This window comes from Hordeum vulgare, chromosome 5H, assembly GCF_904849725.1.
Source record: "Hordeum vulgare subsp. vulgare chromosome 5H, MorexV3_pseudomolecules_assembly, whole genome shotgun sequence".
In the NCBI taxonomy this organism is placed as follows: Eukaryota; Viridiplantae; Streptophyta; class Magnoliopsida; order Poales; family Poaceae; genus Hordeum; species Hordeum vulgare.
Window position 1 is genome coordinate 85,904,021 of NC_058522.1, and position 26,243 is coordinate 85,930,263.

Consider the following 26,243-nt stretch of genomic DNA (forward strand, 5'->3'; position numbering starts at 1 on the left):
GGCAGGCTTGTGGGGCCCACAGGCACCTGCCGCCCCCAACTCCAGCTCTATAAGTTGTCTTTCGTCCCAGAAAAAATAAAGAGAAGTTTTCATCGCGTTTTCGATACGGAGGCGCCGTCACCTCCTGTTCTTCATCTGGAGGGAAGATCTGGAGTCCGTCTTGGGCTCCGGAGAGGGGAAATCGTCGCCATCGTCATCATCAACCTTCTCCCCTCTCCAATTCCATGAAGATCTTCGTCGTTCGTGAGTAATCTATTCGTAGGCTCACTGGGCGGTGATGAGTAGGATGATATCTATCATGTAATCGAGTTAGTTTTGATGGGGATTGATCCCTAGTATCCACTATGTTCTGAGATTTGATGTTGCTACTATTTTGCCATGGTTAATGCTTCTCACTAGGGCCCGAGTGCCATGATTTCAGATCTGTAATTATTATATTGTCACCAATATATGCGTGTTTTAGATCCGATCTTGCAAGTTGTAGTTACCTGCTATGTGTTATGATCCGGCAACCCCGGAGTGACAATAACCGAAACCACTCCCGATGATGACCATAGTTTGAGGAGTTCATGTGTTCACCAAGTGTTAATGCGTTGGTCCGGTTCTTTATTAAAAGGAGAACCTTAATATCCCGTAGTTTCCTTTTGGACCCCGCTGCCACGGGAGGGATGGACAATAGATGTCATGCAAGTTCTTTTCCCTAAGCACGTATGACGACACACGGAATGCATGCCCACATCACATTGACGAACGGGAGCTAGCCACTTATCTCTCCGTGTTATAGATGTTGCATGATGAATATCATCCAAACAAATCACCGACCCATTGCCTACGAGTTTGTCCTACTGTTGCTACTGTTGTTACTTGTCTTGCTCTGCTGCTACTACTGTTGCTACTGCTATTACTTGTCTTGCTCTGCTGTTGCTACTTGCTACTACTGTCACTACTGCTGTTCCTTGCCACTGCTATTGCTCGTTACACTGCTACTACCTGCTACACTGTTGATTCGCCAGACCATTGACGGGAATTGACAACTTCCTTCAACGCGACAACGGAAGCGCCATTGATACAATCGTTAGGAATAGTCTGCCATCAACAGATCGTTTCTGACACCGTTGTTATCATATTACTTCGATGTTACTACTGTGCTTGCAGATACTAATCTTTCAGGTGTGGTTGAATCCGACAAATTCAGCTACTAATACTCGAGAGTATTCTCTCACCTCCTTCAGGCGATCTACAAATTTGGGTCGAATACTCTACCCTCGAAAACTACTGCGAACCCACGCGCTGGTGGGCCATCAACAACATTCTTCCAGTTTCATTGCCGGGGAGTGCTATCAGCATTCTTCTAGTTAACGCTAGAGATTGTGGAGATCAGTCATGGCGGGTGGTGTCTAAGGAGGAGATGGAGAGCAATGTGTGTTGTGGTTCTTTCCCAGTGCCTGGCCACTGATACGTCTCCACCGTATGTACTTTTCCAAACTCTTTTGCCCTTGTTTTGGACTCTAATTTGCATGATTTGAGTGGAACTAACCCGGACTGACGCTATTTTCGGCAGAATTGCCATGGTGTTGTTTTTGCGGAGAAATAAAAGTTCTCGGAATGACCTGGAAATTAAATAGGATTTTTTGTGGAATATATAAAAAATACTGGCGCTAGAATTACCTGGAGGGACGGAGCCAGGAGCTCACAAGCCCAGGAGGCCCCCCCTGGACGGGCCTGGCAGGCTTGTGAGCCCCTCGTGGCTCCGCAGCCTCCAATTCCAGCTCTATATATTCTCTCTTGCCCGGAAAAATCAGAGAGAAGAGGTTATCGCGTTTTACGAGACGGAGCCGCCGCCACCACCTGTTCTTCCTCTGGAGGGTAGATCTGGAGTCCGTTCTGGGTTCCGAAGAGGGGAAATCGTCGTCGTCGTCATCACCAACCATCCTTCATCGCCAATTCCATGATGCTCTTCACCGTTCGTGAGTAATCTCATCGTAGGCTTGCTGGACGGTGATGGATTGGATGAGATCTATCATGTAATCGAGTTAGTTTTGATGGGGTTTGATCCCTAGTATCCACTATGTTCTGAGATTGATGTTGCTACTACTTTGCTATGCTTAATGCTTGTCACTAGGGCCCGAGTGCCATGATTTCAGATCTGAACCTATTATGTTTTCATCAATATATATGTGTTCTTGATCCTATCTTGCAAGTTGTAGTCACCTACTATGTGTTATGACCCGGCAACCCCGGAGTGACAATAGCCGGAACCACTCTCGGAGATGACCATAGTATGAGGAGTTCATGTATTCACTAAGTGCTAATGCTTTGTTCCGGTTCTTTATTAAAAGGAGACCTTAATATCCCTTAGTTTCCATTAGGACCCCGCTGCCACGGGAGGGATGGACAATAGATGTCATGCAAGTTCTTTTCCATAAGCACGTATGACTATATACGGAATACATGCCTACATTACATTGACGAACTGGAGCTAGTTACATATCTCCCCATGTTATAACTGTTACATGATGAATGTCATCCGACATAATTATCCATCACCGATCCAATGCCTACGAGTCTTTTCCTACTGGTCCTTGCTACGTTACTTTACATCTACTGTTGTCATTGCTGGTACTGTTACCGCTACTGTTGTCACTGTTGCTACTGTTACCGCTACTGTTATCACTACTGTTACTGTTACCGCTGCTACCGTTACTATCACGCTACTTTGCTACTGAAATTTTGCTGCAGATACTAAGTCTTTCAAGTGTGGTTGAATTGATAACTCAACTGCTAATACTCGAGAATATGCTTTGGCTTCCCCTTGTGTCGAATCAACAAATTTGGGTTGAATACTCTACCCTCGAAAACTGTTGCGATCCCCTATATTTGTGGGTTATTAGCCACGTTTAAATAGCGGGTGGATGAGGCGTCAACACACGAGGTGTTTAATGTGGTTCGACATAAGGACGAACATGTGGCACTTGGGGTGTCGAAGTAGGTTCCTCGGCACACGCAATGCATTTATGAAGTGGTGGTGCTTTCAGCCGGCGCGCTACATCAATGTCGGCTTCAGTGGGTGGTCGTCTGGCATGAATGTAGCGGTGACGCTCTCGCGGAAAAGGGCGCAAAAGAGGAATAGGGGCTTTGGGTGGGACAAAGTCCTCGGACGCTTGCGTGATAGTGGTCCGGCCTCCCGCAAAGCCACCAGTTTGTTTTTGATTTGCGAGAAATAAGATGTCCGGACCGACTCATCAACGGATACAAGCCGCGTTGAATGTGCACGTCGGGACCACGTGGTTCCGACAAATTCGTATGGTTTGAGGGTCGGTGTTTGAAGGTGTCCTTAGCTGGTACATACTCTAGTATACACGATAGTTATGCATTAGTTATGCATGCAATCCAAATGCTTGTAGTTGAAGAAAATTAGACTAGGTTTTTCTTTCGAGTTTTGCTACATCTACGTAAAATATCTACGAAAGGTTACGTAAGAGATTACTTGGCTAGTTTTGATTAGTGGGAAGCGGGGCCCATCCTGAAAATCAAGACGGGAGAGGTTGATTAAAGCAAGTCACGTCTCTACGTAACTCAATTTATGTAAGTTACCTACGTAGATGTAGGATTATTGTTTTCTTAACTATAAGTGTATTTAGGTAGAGAGGGAGTACGTACGTCCTGCTTAAAAGCTATGCATGCAGTCTCTAGTCATCTGAAAACGACGGGGAATCTTTGGGAAAAAAAAAAGGATGCTTCCTCTGTGATAGCTAGTCGGTTTCTGCCCCCTGCCATGCACCGTACGAACAACTGACAAGGCCACCTCCCGCTCATGAATTATGGTTTTGGGAAAGAGCACGCTGGACGGTGCCTCGGCTGGTTTAACATGTGTATGACGTCTGTGAGCTAGTAGTCGATCGGTTGCTACTAGTGTGCATGTGGGTTACTAGTGCAACTTTCGAGCCTGACACGCCTCACATCTCTTCTTTCTGCACCATTTCTCTCGCATACACACATCAGTCTCTCACACACAGACACATGCAGAGAGAGAGAGAGAGAGAGGGGGGGTGAGGGAGAGGGAGGGGGAGAGAGCGCAATAGCATATATATACCCGGACGCGCTTCAGGCTCATCTCCTCATCCCCAAAGTGAGGAAAGAGGGGGCAGCGTGCGAGGCGAAGGTCGACAAAAGAAAGAAGGAGAGAGTGGAAGCGGTGGCGCGGAGAGCTTGCGTGGCGAGCAGCAGAACGGAGCACCGGCCGATCTGCGCAGCGACGTGAAGACAGTCACTAGCTATAGCTTCATCGCCGTGTGTGAGGTAGTCGAATCTCGATCCATATTTCCTTCAAACTAGCTATAGCTTCAATGGTGGTTTCTTTTGTCCTTCTTCGTTTTGTTTTTCTGTTCCTCTTACTCGGGCTGTTTTCCCTTTTGCATATTCTTTCGGGCTTTTGTGACTTCGCCGGCGCAGTTTTCTTCATTTTGCTGGTCACTAGCTTCTGTCGATCGTTCCCCTACGCAAGTTGGGCATGCGTGAGCGCTCCTTTGGACTAGTATCATATGGATGGTTGCATGCATGGTGGACTGTATCCGGAGTCTCTTTTTGATGGTTTCGTTTTGCTTGCCATACTTTTTTTTGAGGTTTTTCTTGCTGCATCTAACTATTTGCCTTGTTGAGCAGAACTTGTTCTGGCAAGATAGCCTCCGGCTAGCTCTTCGCAAACAAGTCACCGGCACAGGAGCGTAATTAGTAGAGACGTGAAGACTGTCGCTTGAGGATGGCTGTTTTTTTTTCACTTTTGTCAGTTCTTGGTTTCCCCCCTCTTTATCTACTTGTGTTCTTTTCCGTTCTGCTATTCATCCACCCCACATACATATTTCGGCCTTTTGTGACTACTAGTAACATCGCACGTGCAACACACGTGTAATGGAATGAATTTTTTCATTCATCAGGTTGCCAACTGATTTATATGGGATGAAAACAATGAATATCTAGAACCTCATTGTATGACACATGCATGTGCTCATTCTTAGTTGAGGTAATCATCTTTCTTTCAGCAAATACACAAGTAATATGTTAAGCCTAGCTAGAAATGAGATCAAGAAAGTTGAAAAACATGAAACCCATGATAGGATCAGAGAATAGAAAAGCAGAGATGAACTAGTCATGATAGAAGAGCAACATCAAGACGGATTGCTGGATGATGTAGAACTTGATTTAATACTCTCTTCACATCATGCAAAGCACGTATCAATGTAAAGTTAAATAGAATACAGTTTGGTGAAGTTTTGAAAAAGGAGTGAAAGAAGGAACGATGTTAAATGCCAATGGGTATGTAGTGACTGAGCTGAGTGGTTGCTTATGTTATTTGGCAAAGAAGAGGCGCTAAGAGAACAAGCACAGGCAGCTGCAGCTCTTTCTTCATTCCCCTCAAATATCGTCAACGGATTTGCATACTTATCCCAGGCTCGAAGGAATATCGTAACATCATCAACTGGTTTGCATTCTTGATATCCGTATTGGTGTAAACCGCCGATGTGTCAATCTAAAATGCTATAAGACAACATAATTTACGGTGAATGTAGATTGTCAACACCATCCTAAGAGAGGGCAAGATAAACTCGTGCTGGTAGGTACAATATATACTATCATAATGAGAAGTGGCTCATATAATTCTCCATTACAATAAATATCGTTATGCATTATGCATGAAGATGTCGCTAGATCCTTAGTACGCCTTCCATCAACACACGGAGCACCGGTAGACATAGAAGCATCGACCAAGCCATAGGGCTAAGAGGAAAAAGCGCCTCCACATGAAGCATTATCATTAACTCGGAATGAAGGGTTCTACTTTAAGTGTTTGTGAAGAACATGGTGTAGATGTCACTGTCCAATATCATTAATTCGATTTTTTTTTCTATTTTAAATCGTGGTGAGCCTGGTCTCCGAGTTGAATTATCGTCTAGAATGATACTATTTTCCATGTATTTCCTAATTCACAAACACCAACAAGGCGCTAAGCAAACAACAGTATACTTAAATCTAGTAGGTTTCAATGCTGCAATTGTCTAAACAATAATAATTTTCAATCAGTTTGTAGACACATAGGTTTTAATGATATATAGAACTATGAATCTATTACAAGGATTGTAGTAGGGTACTCACTTCCAACAAATTAACATCCACCCTATTTATTTCATTTTTTCTCTGATAATATATCATCCATGTTGTTCTTTTACATTGTACATAATACGTCAACACCTACAATCATTAATTCTGACCTATATACTCCCTTCGTCCCAAAATTCTTGTCTTAGATTTGTCTAGATATGAATGTACCTAGTCATGTTTTGGTATTTAGATACATCCATTTCTAGTGAAACCTAAGACAAGAATTTTGGGACGGAGGAAGTACCATCTAAGGAAATGCAAGCATGTTTAACTGACTATCTTGTTCTACCGGTAGCATGTTCAATTGATTTTGTTCAAAGTATATATAGTTTGATCGTATTAAAAAATAAAGTGTACAAAGCAAACCTCCGTTTGAAAATTAATATTCACCATAGCTTTTGCTTTGGAGAGTCTTTTGCTATATGTGAAGAAAACCTACATGCTATACATGCAATAATCCTTCGTAGGCTCATTGTAGTTTTTTCCTAATTTCACTCAAATTGACTTTACTAATAACAACATTGTAGTAACAAACTAATAACAAGGGCTCATGAAAGTAAGTGTGATATAAATGCTTAAAAATAAGTTTCGAGATAAGAGAAATGACAGGTCCGGTATGAAATGGTAGTGAGCAAATTTTGAAGCATACCTTCGTTTAATCATGTAGAGAACTAAGAAGCACATAGCAAGAGAAAGGCACAGACCACCAATAGTCAGATATGCAATACCAATGAAATTGTTTTTTCCTCCAATCCAAGATGCAGTAGAAAGGACTAACGCTTTTGATCCTCCAAAACTATATGTGTTATAGTTGTTCTGTATAACCACTGTTACATTATCATTTGCATTGATATCTTTCTCAATTCTTCCATACAGCTTCCTGAAAGTTGGGAGCGCAGCGGTTCTCATCCAAACAATGAGATCTTCTTGCTCACTTAACTAAACAATTGTGACACGAAGAATAAATTAATGAGTACAAAATCTAAAAGAGTGTGCATAAAACGGTTGTATCAGAGGTCTGATCTATTCCAGCACGCATATGCAGGGTGATAGAGGAGAAATCCACGTACCGGTATGCTCTCATTAAGCTTAGCACCACCTATAAGACTTCCCTTCTGGAAGTTACTGGGATAGATATTATTGCTGAATTTATTGTTCTTGTCACTCTTCCAAGCTATGTCCTTTTTATTCACTCGAGTAACCACCCCATTGACACGAACTGTATATGTGTCGTTGAACAAACTCCAAGCAACAAGGCCACATGGAACAATTGGAGCACCATCAGCGGTCTTACCTTCAGGCACACAATCCGATATCAAATGTACAACGCTCTTATACCGCAGTTGTTTGTCACTTCGACTTCTCACATACCTAGGAAAAGACGAGCAATAATTGGTCTGAGTATCTCGACATAATTTGTTCCGACAGGAATCAGTCAATACAACAGTATAGTGTGCCTGCTAATGCAGTATAGATAAAAAAAAATATACGAGATCCAGTTTTATGGTGTCCTATAAAAATGCAACAGAAGGTAGGAAATGAATAATTTCAAATTCCTTGCGAAGCACTTATTGAGAACCAACCAGGGAAGCAATATACTCCTATTAAAGTTGCGACAATTAACATGGATCGGAGGAAGTAGTTTTTTTAAGTAAAATATTTAATAGGAAAATATACCTTCAATGGTTTTGATAGAAGCCATCGATCAGGTAATAGACATGGATTGGGCTCTTCATGTATTTTGGCACCTGGAGGGCATACAATGACCAGTTCGTTCATATTTATAGGAGATAATGTGCTTCTGCTTAAAGACTATCTCAACAACAGTAGTACTACGCGCAACCATCACAAGTAAATATGTATAGTTGCGATAACATTTTCACTTGAAACTCACATTCATTGTTACTGTGCATGTCTTGTCAGTCCTGGAGTTCTGGATGAACCCAACCTTGTCATCCACGGGCACACAACCAGCATCATATCTATGCACCAGTTCGACAACCTGCATCACAAGAAAGGTACATGGTAAGCAAACGCACCATAAAGTATCACAGCAGAGAGAACTAATGCGATCATAAAAAACATCTGCATTTGATCCTGTCGTGACGCATGCAGCGACGCGAGCCCGATGGGAACAAACAGGGTGCCGATGAGCGCAAAGGCAGCAATGACCTATGCAAGTCCACACATTGCCATCACTTGAAAGTAATTCGTAAATTTCATGTGTAATTACAGGAACAGAAGATGATAAACAAGCACTGGAGATTGGGATAGTTACAAACTTACAATTCCAGGTGTCAGTAGTGGCTTGCATGCTGGAAGCTCCTGCTGTGTAAACTTGGAATCTGCAGACAGAGAGAACCAAAGTACTGTCAATTTATTGAAACGGCGCTGACTGGATCCAAAAAAAGATCCTAACAAATAGCGCGGCATGCATCCGAGTCGAGATAGAATAAATATAAGGTAAGAAAGAGGTGAATACACTTGGGCTTGTTGGACGCCTTTGGGTTCGAGCTGCCTTCCATCTCCAGAGGATACATCTGCATGCGTCAGCAACCAAATTGGAGTCAGATAATAATTGAAAAAAAAAAGATTTACTCCGAGAATAAGCATGCACTCCTGTGGCTGTGGGGATAATCGGAATACACATTTTGTTCTCGTGGTATATAATCAGAAGTGAGAAACAATCGGGATATACTTTTCTGAAGTAGAAGAAGACAGAGAAGAGTCAAAGCCACCGAGATCAACTCCTGTGGGGATGAGGACTTGCACATGCCCTAAACCTATTCTCATTCTCATTCTTACAGCATACTCTAGCCAGACCCAAGCCATCATGAAGCACCTCTTACTCTCTTGCACTTGCCTCATACTCTGTGCTGTTGTCACACCGGTGAGCGCCGACATTCGGCGTGAAGCTGGGGCTCTTCTGAGTTGGAAGGCTAGCTTGGCCGGTGCCGATGAGTCCCTAAGCTCATGGTCATTGGCCAACTCCACCGGCGTCTGCCACTGGATGCACATCAGTTGCAACTCTGCCAGGAGCACCATCATCAAGCTCAACATCAGCGGTGCGAATCTGAATGGCACACTTGACAAGTTTGACTTCTCTGCTTTCCCCAACCTGAAGAAGCTCATGCTATTTCAGAACGGTCTATATGGCAACATTCCAGAAGGGATCGGTGACCTGACAAGCCTGGTGTGGTTGCGGATCAGCAGCAACTGGTATATAACTGGTACAATTCCCCGTGGCATTGGCCGGCTGAAGCAGCTCACTGAACTGCAACTGGGAGGTTTGGGTCTTGATGGTGTAGCGCTACCTGAAGAGATTGGTAACTTGACAAGCTTGACGAAGCTCACTCTCTACTCAGTCAGTTTGACTGGATCAATCCCGCTAACATTTGGGAGACTGAAGAATCTCCGGTTGCTGAACCTGAGAAACAATAGTCTGACAGGGCGCATCCCGCTGGAGATTGGTAACATGACAGAATTACACCGCATGGACTTGACGCAGAATTATTTACATGGCCAGATACCAGGTACATTCTCTCGTTTGGTAAAGCAAAATGGCTTGTTGCTGTCAGAAAATCAGCTTGGAGGTGACGTCATGCTTGAGCTAGGGAATAACATCGTCCTGTGTTACATCGACATTGCAAAAAACAACTTCTCTGGGAGGAGCACTGATTACCGTCATTGGTGCATACAATGGATTTACGAGCCTTCGGAACCCGACCTTTCAGAATTGCACAACACTGAAGTACATTGACTTCACGGAAAACAACATTGTTGCAGACCTAATGGGTTGTTTTGGCAAGCCTCCAGAACAACTTCGGGCGATGGCTTTGAGGCGAAACCAACTGTATGGCACACTCCTAACAGATCAGGGTGAGGTATTCCTCTGCAACTCTACTGGGTTAAGACTTCTGGACCTATCAAACAATGCCTTACACGGAGATCTCTCCAACTCCAAGTGTTTATGGAACATGCCGCATTTGGAATTCATGGATTTGTCCAGCAACTCGCTCAGTGGTGTACTTCCATCCTCGGCGACCCCTAACCAGAATCTTCAGTCTCTGCACCTAGCCAATAACCATTTCAGTGGAACCTTTCCTTCGGTTCTTGAGAAAAGCAATAAACTTATCACTCTAGATCTGGGAGGCAATAATTTCTCAGGTGGAATACCTTCTTGGATAAGTAAGAGCTTGCCTGAACTAAGATTTCTTCAGCTCATGTTTGACGGCATCATACCCTCACAGATACTACAATTTCGTCAACTCCAGCTATTGGACCTGTCAAAAAACAAGTTCACTGGACGGATTCCAGCCAATTTTTTGAACTTTACTGGCATGATGCAAGAACGGAAAATGGAAGCATTCATGCACCAAACTGACAATTGTTTCTTATGTATGCGAAATTCAGATGCTCTGCTAAAGATCCATTCATGCACCAAACTGACAATTTTATCACTATGTTCATGTTACAATGAACATTACTGAACTACTCGCGTATGCGGCTCTACAACAAATACTCTGAGGGGACAAATCTGAAGAATCACTTGGAATAAATCTGAGGAAATTTTGGATCATCCTGGGACTCTGAATCTTTGCATAAATGCATCCTGAAGCTGAAACTGAAATCTAGTCGTGGGCAGCGGCTGGGTTACCTGATGACTGATGTGCAGGTTAGCGGCGGGTATGAGGTGGTCGGAGACTTCTTCTCCGTCAAGGCGTCAACGGCGTCCAGGCATCCCACAAGGCGCGGTCCTCGCGGGACGGCGCGAATCCGACGATGCGCAGTCACGCCTCGAGCCACTCGAGCCACTTGCTTCTTCTCCGTTGGAGCCCGCTTCTTCTTCTTCGGCATCCACTGCAGCCACTCCGCGTCCGTCGCCACCGGCGTCACCGCGTCCAATAAATCGACTGATGGAGGAAAACGCGATTTTTAGGTCGGGGGGACGGAACAGAGGAGCTGACGAGCTGTGCGGGGCTGCTGTCTGAGAGGAGGATCAGGGAGTTGCACGATGCAGGGGGCTCAGGCCTGGGGGAGCTGCGCGGCGCGATGTCGTGGTGCGGGGAGCTGCGCCGCCGGCCGGGAGTTGTGTCCGATAGGAGCGACCTTCGGCGGCTCCTCCAGGGGCTCCTCCAGCTACATCGTCTCCTCGCCCGTCAACGCGGGGCGGCAACCGGCGCTGAACCGGCGCGACGAGCGGGGCGAGGGGACGGCGACCTTCGCTGCAAGCGGGCGAGCGTGCAGGGCGAGGGGCGGCGAGCGGGGCGAGGGGGCGGCGACCTTCGCGGCGAGCAGGGCGAGCGTGCGGGGCGAGGGGTGCGGGGCGATGCAGAGACCGGCGCAGGCGGAGCAAGCGTGCGGGGCGAGGGGGCGGTTAATGCGCGGACGAGGTGTTTTGCGGGCGAGACGACGTGCGAGGTTAGCGAGCCTTTCCATTAGCGCTAACGAAGATTCGTTAGTTTCGAAGATTTTAGAGCGTTGGTTTAAAGATTAGGCGGTCTAGATGTAGAGTTGGATCTGTCCTCTCATGTTTTTAATAATACAGATAAAAACGAACGCAGTTTTCTTCGTTTGGCGTTACTAGCTTCACGGTCGATCGTTTCTTTCCGTGGCGTGCGATCCCGCGCCTTTGGACGATACATCCATCGTACGGATGCTGCATGCATGCATGCATGGTGACGATCGGGCTTGATACTTTTTTTACGTGCCCTATGTGTCACTTAATTTTTTTTTCAGAATTTTTGGTTGCCACTTTTCTGGAGGATGTTATTTTGCTTGACAGTCGATCTATATATACCTTTGCTGCATCTAAGATTTTTTCTTGATGGACATGGTTGTACGTACTGCGGGTTCAAAAACTTGCACCAAGTTACTACACGGTGGTGTGCTACTGTGCCGCTATTGCAGGCCGGGCTGCTCTTGGCAAACAGGTCGCTAGAACGTAATTATCATCATTTGTTGTATATTTACATCAACCTAACAGGCTTGAAGAAAGTAAAATGGACAACCTTTCATCCTCCTCTTTATATTTGCATGTTTATTTATTTCTAGCACATGCAGGTTAAACTAGTAATGTGTTTGTTGGTGCTTTAATTGGTCTGACCCCTTTAAGCAGTGTTGAAAAATTGTGTCCGGAAAGAAGTACTTATATGTATGATCGAGGACGCATAGATATAATGAGTTGGGCATTTGAGTATGTTAGATTGATCTCTTTTCCAATGGGTCCAACGGCCCATTGGACCTTGACTCACGTCCTGATCGGGGGCGTCCAGCCCAAGCAAGGCTGGTGGGCCCCTATCGCGCAGTGTTATATATAGAGGAGGTGGGGACCATGGCACGGGTTACGAGGTTCGCCGCCGCCACTGGTTCCCCACTCTCTAACCCTAATTCGATCTAGAGGGATGCACTGAAGCGACGGGAAGTCCACCGCCGCCGCTACCACATCTCTCTGCTTCCCACCGTCTCCTCTACATCAAGATGGACGATGAGAGGAAGCTCATCGAGGTCACAACAAGGTAACAAACCACTAATCTCACCGAACACATCTAGCCTTGTCGATCCACGGGATCTATCAATGGTATCAGAGCCACGAGGCTTTAGATGTGTCTTCGGTGGAAAGACACAAAGAAAAGGAACCCCCTTCCCAAAAGCACCCTAGATGGGCAAAGACACCGAAGATGGCCACGGGCCTCGTCGGCAAAGAAGCGCCGCCGCAAGGCCGCGCCTGTTCCTCTCGATCCCCACACGCATCGGCATGCCGAGGTGTGGGGAAGAAGAACCTACCTCCTCGGAGGCAAAGATCGGATCCTTTGAGATCCAAAAGGCATACAAAAAAAGGCAAAGAAGAAGGGGAACATGCCAAGCAAAGAAAAGCCACTCCTCCAGGGGCAAAGTACATGCACCGTGACCACGCCGTTCGACGGCGGCGCGCTTCCGCTAAGGGAAACGCGTCACCGGCGAAGGGGAGGCAACGGTGCAAAGGGAAAAAACCCAAACGGGGCAAAAGGGCATCAACACCACTCCCTTGACGGTGGCGCGTTCACCTCAAAGGTGCTCGCGCGCGCCGGCAAAGGAACGGGAATGATAACGCGGTTTTACCCTGTCAAAGAAAACGAAAAGAAACGGCAGGGTTGTTGGCACCCCAACACCTCCCTTGACGGCGGCGCACTCTCCCTCGGGAGAGGCGCACACCGGCAAGAGGAGCGGAGGGGGACGCCGCTGCATGAAGGAAGAAGGGGATCCCTCGGCAGGGCATGGCTGCCACCACGCAAGGAAGGCAGCACGCGGCGTGGGGTTTCTAACCACCACGGCCAGCGGCCACAGGAGCATGCATGAGCGGCGGCGCGCTGCGCTCGGCGGGGCAAGAGGGCCACCACGCGAGCGAGTGGCTCGGCCGCCGTGGGCTGCTCGGGAACGGCCGCAGGAGCTCCTCGGCGGGGCAGGGCGCCGCCGCTCGAGGGCAAGGAACGGTCGAGGGACTCCGCGTGGGGAGTCAGGAGCCGAGAGAGGAGAGCGCGTCGCTCGAAGGCCACCGCGGCAGGGCTCGTCGGTGGGCTAGACTGCCTCCGCGCGAGAGGAGCCGTCTGGGTGCCGATAGGAACGACAAAGGGAGCGGCGCCAGAGGGAAAGAAAACGAAAATGACTAGGGTTTCGGTCGGGAGAGGTTTCTGCCCCGGTTTTGATGACCCGATCCTAACGCTTGACCGTCGGATTCAATCCGACGGCTGAGGCTGAAACCCTAGGGCCAGGGCGGGCCTTCTGGCCGCAGTGTCCGCCGCCCGCGCTGGGCCGGCCCAGGCCGCCAGGAGGGGCACCGGCGCCTGGCCGCACGGCTTTCTGCCCAGTCTCTCGGCTGGTGGGGGTAAAGGGCCTTTCGGGCCGAAAGTAGGAAAGGCCTCAGGCCGGCCTAGCCGGCCATTTACTCCTTTATAAGAGATTTTAATTATTCTGCCTATTTAGGCAGATTTAAAAGTTGTTCTTTTTCTAGGCATTTTTTCTTACGAAAATATGTTTAGAAAAGAGGAAATTAAAATGTTCGAGATTTCTGTAAAAGCAATGATAATTTTTCTGAAAAGAAAAATAAAAGGTTCTGAAAATAAAAAAAATATTTTCAAAAAGAGAAAAGTTCATGGATTTTACAAAAGGAAAATAAAGTTCATGAATTTTTTATTTTTCACAGAATAATTTTTATGTAAAGGTACATGAATTTTTATATTCACGTTTTTCCGCTGCAAAGTAAAAAGGTTTAGTCCTCCAATTAAATTGAAACCAACGGGAAAATTTAATTGGAAGAACTGTTATTAGCAAAGTTTTTCCCTTGTGGGTGAAATAGGATTCAAACAGATTCCGCTATGACAATAGAATGATGTTTGTTTTAAAGTTAAATATGGTATTGTTATTTTCTGACCAACGTTGATGATAACAATACTATAATTGTATGAGTCATCTGTTGGAAATATGCCCTAGAGGCAATAATAAATTAGTTATTATTATATTTCTTAGTTCATGATAATCGTTTATTATCCATGCTATAATTGTATTGATTGGAAACACAATACTTGTGTGGATACATAGACAAAACACTGTCCCTAGTAAGCCTCTAGTTGACTAGCTCGTTGATCAAAGATGGTCAAGGTTTCCTGGCCATAGGCAAGTGTTGACACTTGATAACGGGATCACATCATTAGGAGAATCATGTGATGGACTAGACCCAAACTAATAGACGTAGCATGTTGATCGTGTCATTTTGTTGCTACTGTTTTCTGCGTGTCAAGTATTTATTCCTATGACCATGAGATCATATAACTCACTGACACCGGAGGAATGCTTTGTGTGTATCAAACGTCGCAACGTAACTGGGTGACTATAAAGATGCTCTACAGGTATCTCCGAAGGTGTTAGTTGAGTTAGTATGGATCAAGACTAGGATTTGTCACTCCGTGTGACGGAGAGATATCTCGGGGCCCACTCGGTAATACAACATCACACATAAGCCTTGCAAGCAATGTAACTTAGTGTAAGTTGCGGGATCTTGTATTACGGAACGAGTAAAGAGACTTGCCGGTAAACGAGATTGAAATAGGTATGCGGATACTGACGATCGAATCTCGGGCAAGTAACATACCGAAGGACAAAGGGAATGACATACGGGATTATACGAATCCTTGGCACTGAGGTTCAAACGATAAGATCTTCGTAGAATATGTAGGATCCAATATGGGCATCCAGGTCCCGCTATTGGATATTGACCGAGGAGTCTCTCGGGTCATGTCTACATAGTTCTCGAACCCGCAGGGTCTGCACACTTAAGGTTCGACGTTGTTTTATGCGTATTTGAGTTATATGGTTGGTTACCGAATGTTGTTCGGAGTCCCGGATGAGATCACGGACGTCACGAGGGTTTCCGGAATGGTCCGGAAACGAAGATTGATATATAGGATGACCTCATTTGATTACCGGAAGGTTTTCGGAGTTGCCGGGAATGTACCGGGAATGACGAATGGGTTCCGGGAGTTCACCGGAGGGGGGCAACCCACTCCGGGGAAGCCCATAGGTATTTGTGGGGGTCACACCAGCCCTTAGTGGGCTGGTGGGATAGCCCACCAAATCCTACGCGCCAAGGAAGAAAAATCAAAGGAAGAAAAAAAAGAGGAAGAAGTGGGAAGGGGGAAGGACTCCCTCCCACCAAACCAAGTAGGACTCGGTTTGGGGGGGGAGAGTCCTCCCCCCTGGCTCGGCCGACCCCTTGGGGTTCCCTTGGACCCCAAGGCAAGGTCCCCCTCCCTCCTCCTATATATATGGGGCTTTTAGGGCAGATTTGAGACGATTTTCTCACGGCTGCCCGACCACATACCTCCATAGTTTTTCCTCTAGATCGCGTTTCTGCGGAGCTCGGGCGGAGCCCTGTTGAGACAAGATCATCACCAACCTCCGGAGCGCCGTCACGCTGCCGGAGAACTCTTCTACCTCTCCGTCTCTCTTGCTGGATCAAGAAGGCCGAGATCATCGTCGAGCTGTACGTGTGCTGAACGCGGAGGTGCCGTCTGTTCGGTACTAGATCGTGGGACTGATCGCAGGATTGTTCGCCGGGCGGATCGAGGGACGTGAGGACGTTCCACTACATCAACCGCGATCTCTAATCGCTTCTGCTGTACGATCTACAAGGGTACGTAGATCACTCATCCCCTCTCGTAGATGGACATCACCATGATAGGTCTTCGTGCGCGTAGGAAAATTTTTGTTTCCCATGCGACGTTCACCAACAGTGGCATCATGAGCTAGGTTCATGCGTAGATGTCTTCTCGAGTAGAACACAAAAGGTTTTGTGGGCGGTGATGTGCGTTTTGCTGCCCTCCTTAGTCTTTTCTTGATTCCGCGGTATTGTTGGATCGAAGCGGCTTGGACCGACATTACTCGTACGCTTACGAGAGACTGGTTTCATCGTTACGAGTAACCCCCTTTGCTCAAAGATGACTGGCAAGTGACGGTTTCTCCAACTTTAGTTGAATCGGATTTGACCGAGGAGGTCCTTGGATGAGGTTAAATAGCAACTCATATATCTCCGTTGTGGTGTTTGCGTAAGTAAGATGCGGTCCTACTAGATACCCTTGGTCACCACGTAAAACATGCAACAACAAAATTAGAGGACGTCTAACTTGTTTTTGCAGGGTATGATTGTGATGTGATATGGCCAATGATGTGATGTGATATATTGGATGTATGAGATGATCATGTTGTAATAGAAATATCGACTTGCACGTCGATGGTACGGCAACCGGCAGGAGCCATAGGGTTGTCTTTATACTAACATATGTGCTTGCAGATGCGTTTACTATTTTGCTAGGATGTAGCTTTAGTAGTAATAGCATAAGTAGCACGACAACCCCGATGGCAACACGTTGATGGATGATCATGGTGTGGCGCCGGTGACAAGAAGATCGTGCCGGTGCTTTGGCGATGGAGATCAAGAAGCACGAGATGATGGCCATATCATGTCACTTATGAATTGCATGTGATGTTAATCCTTTTATGCACCTTATTTTGCTTAGAACGACGGTAGCATTATGAGGTGATCTCTCACTAAAATTTCAAGACGAAATTGTGTTCTCCCCGACTGTGCACCGTTGCTACAGTTCGTCGTTTCGAGACACCACGTGATGATCGGGTGTGATAGACTCAACGTTCACATACAACGGGTGCAAAACAGTTGCGCACGCGGAACACTCGGGTTAAGCTTGACGAGCCTAGCATGTGCAGACATGGCCTCGGAACACATGAGACCGAAAGGTCGAGCATGAATCGTATAGTTGATATGATTAGCATAGAGATGCTTGCCACTGAAACTATTCTCGACTCACGTGATGATCGGACTTGAGATAGTGGATTTGGATCATGTACCACTCAAATGACTAGAGAGATGTACTTTTTGAGTGGGAGTTCTTAAGTAATATGATTAATTGAACTAATTGTCATGAACATAGTCTAATGGTCTTTGCGAATAACGATGTAGCTTGCGCTATAGCTCTACTGTTTTACATGTTCCTAGAGAAAATTTAGTTGAAAGTTGATAGTAGCAAACTTTGCAGACTGAGTCTGTAAAACCGAGGATTGTCCTCGTTGCTGCACAGAAGGCTTATGTCCTAAATGCACCACTCGGTGTGCTGCACCTCGAGCGTCGTCTGTGGATGCTGTGAACATCCGACATACACGTTTCTGATGACTACACGATAGTTCAGTACAAAAATACTTCATGGCTTAGAAGCAAGGCGCCGAAAACGTTGTAAAACGTCACGGAACATAAGTGATGTTCTTAAGAGATGAAATTGTGATTTCATGCTTGTGCCCTTGTTAAGAGGTACGAGACCTCCGACAAGATTCTTTGTCCACAAAGCACAGGAGAAAAGGCTCAATCGTTGAGCATGTGCTCAGATTGTCTGAGTACGACAATCGCTTGAATCAAGTGGGAGTTAATCTTCCAGATGAGATAGTGATAGTTCTCCAAAGTCACTGCCACCAAGCTGTGAGAGCTTCGTGATGAACTATAACATATCAAGGATACATACAATGATCCTTGAGCGATTCGCGATGTTTGACACTGCGAAAGTAGAAATCAAGAAGGAGCATCAATAGTTGATGGTTTGTAAAACCACTAAGTTTCAAGAAAGGCAAGGGCTAGAAGGGATACTTCGTGAAACGGCAAAACAGTTGCTGCACTAATGAAGAGACCCAAGATTAAACCCAAAACCCGAGACTAAGTGCTTCTGTAATGAGGGGAACAATCACTGAGGCGGAGCAACTCAAGATACTTGGTAGATAAGAAAGCTGGCAAAAGTCGAAAGAAGTGTATTTGATATACATGATGTTGATGTGTACTTTACTAGTACTCCTAGTAGCACGAGGGTATTGGATACCGGTTCGGTTGCTAAGTGATTAGTGACGCGAAATGAAAGCTACGGCATAAACGGAGACTAGCTAAAGGCGAGGTGACGATACGTGTTGGAAGTGTTTCCAAGATTGATATGATCAAACGTCGCACGCTCCCTCTACCATCGGGATTGGTGTTAAACCTAAATAATTGTTATTTGGTGCTTGCGTTAAGCATGAACATGATTGGATCGTGTTTATTGCAATACGATTATTCATTTAAAGAGAATAATGGTTACTCTATTTTCTTGAATAATCACCTTCAATGGTTTATTGAATCTCGATCGTAGTGTTACACATGTTCATGATATTGGTGCCAAAAGATACGAGTTGATGATGATAGTACCACTTACTTGTGGCACTGCCGCTTGAGTCATGTTAGTATAAATTGCATGAAGAGGCTCCATGCTGATGGATCTTTGTACTCACCTGATTTCGAATCACTAGTGACATGCAAATCATACCACATGAGCAAGGCCTTGTTTTCATTGAGATGAAATAAGATAGTAACTTGTTGGAAGTGATACATTTTTTATGTATGCAGTCCAATGGGTGCTGAGGCACGCAGTGGATATCATTATGTTCTTACTTCACTGACGATTTGAGTAGATACAGGAGTATTTACTTAATGAATCACAAGTCTAAAATGTTGAAAAGTTCAATTCCGTTTTAGAGTGAAGTTCGTCGTAACAAGAGGATAAACTGTCTACGATATGATCATGGAAATGAATATCTGAGTTACGAGTTTTGGTACACAGTTAAGACAATGTGGAAATTGTTTCGCCGTTCATGCCACCTGGAACATCATAGTGTGATGATGTGTCTGAACGTCATAACCACGCACTATTTGGTATGGTGCATACTATGATGTCTCTTATCGAATTACCACTATCGTTTATGGGTTATGCATTAGAGACAACCACACTCACTTTAAATAGGGCGCCGCGTATTTCCGTTGAGATGACACTCACTGATAAGCTCGAACCCAAAGCGGATAAATGCATCTTCATAGGATATCCAAAACAGTTGGGTACATCTCCTATCTCAGATCCGAAAGCAAAGTGTTTGTTTCTAGAAACGGATCCTTTCTCGAGGAAAGGTTTCTCTCGAAAGAATTGAGTGGGAGGGTAGTAGAACTTGATGAGGTTATTGAACCATCACTTGAACCAGTGTGTAGCAGGGCGCAGGAAGTTGTTCATGTGGCGCCTACACCAATTGAAGTGGAAGCTGATGATGATGATCATTGAGCTTCGAATCAAGTTACTACAAACCTCGTAGGTCGACAAGGTCGCGTACTGCTGCAGAGTAGTACGGTAACCCTGTCTTGGAGGTCATGTTGTTGAGCAACAGTGAACCTACGAGTTATGGAGAAAGCGATGGTGGGCCCAGATTCCGACAAATGGCTGGAAGCCATGAAATCCGAGAGAGGATCCATGGATGAAAACAAAGTGTAGACTTTGGAAGAATTACTTGATGGTCATAGGACTATTGAGTAAAGATGGATCTTTAAAGGAAAACAGACGATGATGGTGATAAGTCACTATTAAGAAAAGCTCGACTTGTCGCAAAGATGTTTTCAACAAGATCAAACAGTTGACTATGATGAGACTTTCTCACTCATAGCGATGCTAAAAGTCTGTTAGAATTATGTTAGTTGTTGAAGCATTATTTATGAAATATTGCACGTAGGATGTCAAAACATTGTTTTCTCGACGGTTTCCTTGAGCAAACATTGTATGTGATACAACCAGAAGGTTTTGTCGATCCTAAAGATACTAGCAAGTATGCAAGCTCCAGTAATCCTTCAATGGACTGGTGCAAGCATCTCGGAGTTGGAATATACACTTTGATGAGATGATCAAAGATTTTGGGTTTGTACAAGGTTTATGAGAAACTTGTATTTCCAAAGAAGTGAGTGGGAGCACTATAGAATTTCTGATAGGTATATGTGGTTGACATATTGTGGATCAGAAGTAATGTAGAATTTCTGTAAAGCATACAAGGTTGTTTGAAAGAAGTTTTCAAAGGAGTACCTGGATTACGCTACTTGAACGTTGAGCATCAAAGATCTATGGAGATAGATCGAAAGCGCTTAATAGAAGTTTCAACAAGATGCATGCCTTGACAAGTTTTTGAAAGAGTTCAAAATAGACCAGCAAAGAAGGAGTTCTTGGTTGCGTTGTGAGGTGTAAATTTGAGTAAGACTCAAAACCCGACCACGGCAGAATAAAGAGAATAGACGAAGGTCGTCTTCTATGCCTTAGCCGTAGAATCTAAAGTATGCCATGCTGTGTACCGCACCTGAAGTGTGCCTTGACTCAAAGTATGTTGAGAGGTACAGAGAGTGATCCATGATTGAATCACTAGCAGCGGTCGAAATTTATCCTTAGTAACTAATGGACTAAGGAATTTTTCTCGATTATGGAGGTGGTTAAAGAGTTTGTCGTAAAGGGTTACGTCAATGCAAGCTTTGACACTAATCCGGATAACTATGAGTAGTGAAACGGATTCGTATAGTAGAGTAGATATTTGGAGCATTTCCGAATAGCACGTAGTAGCAGCATCTATAAAATGACATAAAGATTTGTAAAGAACGCACGAATCTGAAAGTCTCAGAACCGTTGACTAAAACCTCTCTCACGAGCAAGACGTGATCAGACCCCATAACTATATGGGTGTTGGATTCGTTGGAATCACATGGTGATGTGAACTAGATTATTGACTCTAGTGCAAGTGGGAGACTGTTGGAAATATGCCCTAGAGGCAATAATAAATTAGTTATTATTATATTTCTTAGTTCATGATAATCGTTTATTATCCATGCTATAATTGTATTGATTGGAAACACAATACTTGTGTGGATACATAGACAAAACACTGTCCCTAGTAAGCCTCTAGTTGACTAGCTCGTTGATCAAAGATGGTCAAGGTTTCCTGGCCATAGGCAAGTGTTGACACTTGATAACGGGATCACATCATTAGGAGAATCATGTGATGGACTAGACCCAAACTAATAGACGTAGCATGTTGATCGTGTCATTTTGTTGCTACTGTTTTCTGCGTGTCAAGTATTTATTCCTATGACCATGAGATCATATAACTCACTGACACCGGAGGAATGCTTTGTGTGTATCAAACGTCGCAACGTAACTGGGTGACTATAAAGATGCTCTACAGGTATCTCCGAAGGTGTTAGTTGAGTTAGTATGGATCAAGACTAGGATTTGTCACTCCGTGTGACGGAGAGGTATCTCGGGGCCCACTCGGTAATACAACATCACACATAAGCCTTGCAAGCAATGTAACTTAGTGTAAGTTGCGGGATCTTGTATTACGGAACGAGTAAAGAGACTTGCCGGTAAACGAGATTGAAATAGGTATGCGGATACTGACGATCGAATCTCGGGCAAGTAACATACCGAAGGACAAAGGGAATGACATACGGGATTATACGAATCCTTGGCACTGAGGTTCAAACGATAAGATCTTCGTAGAATATGTAGGATCCAATATGGGCATCCAGGTCCCGCTATTGGATATTGACCGAGGAGTCTCTAGGGTCATGTCTACATAGTTCTCGAACCCGCAGGGTCTGCACACTTAAGGTTCGACGTTGTTTTATGCGTATTTGAGTTATATGGTTGGTTACCGAATGTTGTTCGGAGTCCCGGATGAGATCACGGACGTCACGAGGGTTTCCGGAATGGTCCGGAAACGAAGATTGATATATAGGATGACCTCATTTGATTACCGGAAGGTTTTCGGAGTTGCCGGGAATGTACCGGGAATGACGAATGGGTTCCGGGAGTTCACCGGAGGGGGGCAACCCACTCCGGGGAAGCCCATAGGTATTTGTGGGGGTCACACCAGCCCTTAGTGGGCTGGTGGGATAGCCCACCAAATCCTATGCGCCAAGGAAGAAAAATCAAAGGAAGAAAAAAAAAAGAGGAAGAAGTGGGAAGGGGGAAGGACTCCCTCCCACCAAACCAAGTAGGACTCGGTTTGGGGGGGAGAGTCCTCCCCCCTGGCTCGGCCGACCCCTTGGGGTTCCCTTGGACCCCAAGGCAAGGTCCCCCTCCCTCCTCCTATATATATGGGGCTTTTAGGGCAGATTTGAGACGATTTTCTCACGGCTGCCCGACCACATACCTCCGTAGTTTTTCCTCTAGATCGCGTTTCTGCGGAGCTCGGGCGGAGCCCTGTTGAGACAAGATCATCACCAACCTCCGGAGCGCCGTCACGCTGCCGGAGAACTCTTCTACCTCTCCGTCTCTCTTGCTGGATCAAGAAGGCCGAGATCATCGTCGAGCTGTACGTGTGCTGAACGCGGAGGTGCCGTCTGTTCGGTACTAGATCGTGGGACTGATCGCAGGATTGTTCGCCGGGCGGATCGAGGGACGTGAGGACGTTCCACTACATCAACCGCGATCTCTAATCGCTTCTGCTGTACGATCTACAAGGGTACGTAGATCACTCATCCCCTCTCGTAGATGGACATCACCATGATAGGTCTTCGTGCGCGTAGGAAATTTTTTGTTTCCCATGCGACGTTCACCAACATCATCTTATGTTTAAAGCTTAAATCTCTGATAAATTTTGTATCAAAGTAATCAATTTTCGGAGCACAGATAAAGAAATGCATATGGTTAATGATGATGATGATTATTTCTTAGCAAAGTTGTTCAATAGAAATACTATCATCACATTGTTTATGAGTTATATGCATTATGTCCATTTCCGCCCAACGGTGATATGGAATTAACGCAGAAGAATGATGTTTTATTCTAATTCTGCCACAATGGTGTTTTAGAATATTCCAGAAAGTTTTAAAAGGTTTAATGTGCATGATTTTAATCAGACCAACGTAGGGTTATTTTTATGCTCATTACCATTGTTTATTGGCTAAGTTTTCTCAGACTAAAAGTTATTCAAGCTTTCACTCATGAAAGCGAATGTTTGGGTACTAGTGACCCGAAAGATGGAAAAGAAAGGTCATAACTTGAGGGAATAAATTCTCTCTAAAGAATGGCTTCAAAAGAAAAGAACTCTTGGATATTAATTCAAGAAAAGAAAAGAGATAAATCATTGAGAGTCTTGATTGACGAATGTCTTTCATGTACTCTCTATGATGAAGTCTCCTTTTTTTCAGTCAACATGATTGAAATGAAACAAGCAACATGCATGTTGAATTTGACCAACGTCGGATCAAACATGTGTGTCAAAGATAATTCAGATTTATTTCTGAATTTGATGCGGCCAAAAGAGCCAAGTCTGGCATTTATGTCCCTTATAGGGAATTACCCGCATGGCAGGAAAAGTCTGGGAAGAATGCGTGCGTAACTGTGTAAAGTTGACATTGTATTATGTCAACAATCCGTGTATGGCGGGAAATTTTTTGGCAAAGGTCTTATCGTGTATGACAGGAGAAAGTTATGATGACTCATGTGCGGTTAATGTGTCCCACTATGAGAGAAAAGTATGGAGTAGCTATTAAGCTTTCCTATTATCGACCGTACACCTTATGTGTAACGGTCATTATGCAATCACTAAATCCAGAAAGGATAAAAGTAACAGACGAACCTAAAGACAAGAATGATATGCAAGTGTGACTTGCAAAAGAGACAATGATAAAGAACTATGTTGAGTTTCTGAAATGAAATGAGGAAAAAGTACTCCCATACTAGTTAACTTATAACTTCATTTTACATGAAGTGATAAGATGAATGAGCTAGATAATCGAAGTTTCCTTATTTCACAAGAGCTATGAATGGGTTTCGAAATTGTGGCAGAAAAGTTCTTGCCACATTTCGAGGGGGAGAAAGAGACATGAAATACATTGTAATGTATTTCATGACTCCTCTGTACTTTAGATGATGTGATGCACATTATGCATCTAAAGTGATCCATTAATGAAGAATGTGATTGTTAAGGGGAGTACGACAGTCATCTGAATACCGTCACTATGATACCCCTAAAGAAAAGAAACAGTTGTATTTTCGGATCTTTATAGTTCCGAATGCAGACTAAGGAATACAACGGTGGTGCTTAAAGTGCCATAAATAAGAAAGTTTAAAGATATGTCATTTCTTCAGTGAAGATGGAGTAATCTGGGGGAGCATGTTGTATTACCTATACAACACATGTTGTTAGCTCTACAAGGGATCTTGTGATACAGGTCCCTGTAAAACCTATTGCCTTTTGGAAATGGGTGACTATAGAATGAATTTGCCTTTTGGCGATGACAGAGCAACGACAACCCCATATGAAAGAAGTGCCAGTACTTGAGATTTTGGATGGTCTCTAGGAATGTGAAAATCAGATACTTGTGATTACTATAAAGTCTATGTTAGTGAGATTCCATCATTTGAATTTCACTAACATATACTTTATGAAGGGTCTACAAGGCAAATGTGACTCCAAAGGAAATATGTAAATGCGTAAAACATGACTTAAATCGAAAGATTTTGTGCAAAGAAAATGAGAGGACAATTGCATTCATGCAAAGTTATAGAATGGGAAATTCGTTTCCCAATTCCTATGCATGTGGATGATGTCCTACTTGCTAGTGGTGATGTCAATCTACTGCAAGAGGAGAAAAAAAGTTCTTGTCCTCAAAGTTCAAAAGAATAAAAGGGGGTATTAGGAATGTCGCATTGACATGCTAAGAAAGATCTCTAAAGTATGCATACGAGAAAACCTACGCCTGTTCTTATAGTCAAGGGTAATGGAAGTGGAAACTATGGTGTTCCAAAAGTTAATAAGAAAAGATTGTAAACGGATATGGTACCATATGCTTCAGTTGTTGGAAGCTCAAGACATTACCCTGACACAGTTCACGTATATATCCGGGTTGTTTTGGCAATGTCCAGTCCATAGATAAATCAATGGAATGGATTCAAAGATATCGGCCTCATGCTAAAAGAAATAAGTGCTCTCAAAAGATTGTGAGTACAAAGGCAGGACTTGTGAAATGTATAGCGAAATCCACAATTGTCGCTAACTTTCATACTCGGAGTTTTGTGTGGAAAATCTCCAAATGAGTAAAACGATTGTCATCAATGTGATGCAATGATATGTTATAGCTTGATATGAAGCTGAGGGACGGGCAACGTGGTTAAGGCTACCTGTACCCGGAGTGGATAATGGTTGACAACGACGATTACCATTTTAAGTTTTTCGCTCCTGTCACAACGAGTCAAGTGTTGATGCCAAACACACCGACAAAGAGTTACGTGTTGTGAAGGAGAAAGTCCGGAATTATGGAAAAATGCTTGAAGCATAAAAGCAACAAACAAGTGTTTGCAGATCTGCTTATCAAAGGCTTACCGCCCAGCGTGTTCGGAGAACACACAGTCGACATGGGTTTTATGGTATAGTCTAAAATTTCCGGACAATAAAGGGCCCAAGGTTAAAGAATCTGTCTCAAAATAGAGAGGTACATTGTGGTTGTCTGATTCCATCGGCAATTGAGCCGTGACGATGAAACATGCCCTATGTATTGATCTGTTACTAAACGGGTAAAGTTAAAAGTATATGATGAGATCAAGGGGGAGAATGTTAGATTGATCTCTTTCCCAATGGGCCCAACGGCCCATTGGACCTTGACTCACGCCCTGATCGGGGGCGTCCAACCCAAGCAAGGCTGGTGGGCCCCTGTCGCG

General features: G+C 44.6%; 1 long non-coding RNA gene and 2 pseudogenes across 1 annotated transcript; 2 read left to right on the forward strand and 1 right to left on the reverse strand.

The window, feature by feature from the left end:
• The first annotated feature begins 4,130 nt into the window (after positions 1-4,130).
• On the forward strand, positions 4,131-5,278 carry LOC123395400. Its single transcript, XR_006609718.1, has 2 exons — positions 4,131-4,299; positions 4,663-5,278. It is a non-coding gene; the product is annotated as an uncharacterized LOC123395400 (long non-coding RNA).
• LOC123395399 lies at positions 5,184-9,080 on the reverse strand (annotated as a pseudogene).
• LOC123395398 lies at positions 8,855-10,807 on the forward strand (annotated as a pseudogene).
• Positions 10,808-26,243: the final 15,436 nt, after the last annotated feature.